The sequence below is a fragment of the Herpailurus yagouaroundi genome, unplaced genomic scaffold, assembly GCF_014898765.1.
Source record: "Herpailurus yagouaroundi ecotype Mexico unplaced genomic scaffold, PumYag 184, whole genome shotgun sequence".
Taxonomy (NCBI): Eukaryota; Metazoa; Chordata; class Mammalia; order Carnivora; family Felidae; genus Herpailurus; species Herpailurus yagouaroundi.
Genome location: NW_024412415.1, coordinates 49,990 through 50,973, shown reverse-complemented (window position 1 = coordinate 50,973; position 984 = coordinate 49,990).

The following is a 984-nucleotide window of genomic DNA, read 5'->3' as shown; positions in this document are numbered from 1 at the left end:
TATTCTTTTATCCATTCCAGATGTATTTTGAAAAGAAAAGAGACTGCTTTTATGTTGCAGAGTTCTTATCTTTGGGTATTCAATGAGTATGTATCTCTATTTCTTTTTTTTTTAATTTTTTGTTTTTTACTTTATTTAGTGTTTTTTATTTATGAGAGAGAGACAGAGACAAACAGACAGACAGAGACAGAGCATGAGTGTGGGAGGGGCAGAGTGAGAGAGGGACACAGAATCCGAAGCAGGCTCTAGGTTCTGAGCTGTTAGCACACAGCCCAATGCAGGCTTGAACCCACAAGCTGTGAGACCATGACCTGAGTCGAAGCTGGACACCCAACTGACTGAGCCACCCAGGCGCCCCATCTCTATTTCTTTCTTTTTCTTTCTTTCTTTCTTTCTTTCTTTCTTTCTTTCTTTCTTTCTCCCTTCCTTCCTTCCTTCCTTCCTTCCTTCCTTCCTTCCTTCCTTCCTTCCTTCCTTCCTTCCTTCCTTTCTTTTAAAGTTTATTCATTTTGAGAAAGAGAGAAGGAGCATGCACATGCAAATGGGGCAGGGACAGAGAGAGAGGGAGACAGAGAGAATCCCAGGCTGGTTCCACACTGTCAGTGCAGAGTTTGATGAGGGGCCCGAACTCAGGAACCATGAGATCATGACCTGAGCCCAAGTCAGATACCGAACCTACTGAGCCATCCAGGTGCCCACATCTCTATTTCTGTTTGTGTGTCTACTACCGGAGGAGATTATTTGCCTCAGGTCATTACATGTATTATGTTAAAAATTGAAAATTTTTTCTCAAAGTGAGTATCATTAAAAGATAAAATGATTTTTTCCAGTTGAAACATATCAAAGAACTTCTATCAACTATTTAAAAAATTTTTTGACATTTATTTATTTTTGAGAGGCAGAGAGAGACAAAGCACAAGCAGGAGAGGGGTGGGGGGGAGAGAGAGAGAGAGAGAGAGAGAGAGAGAGAGAGAGAGAGAGAGA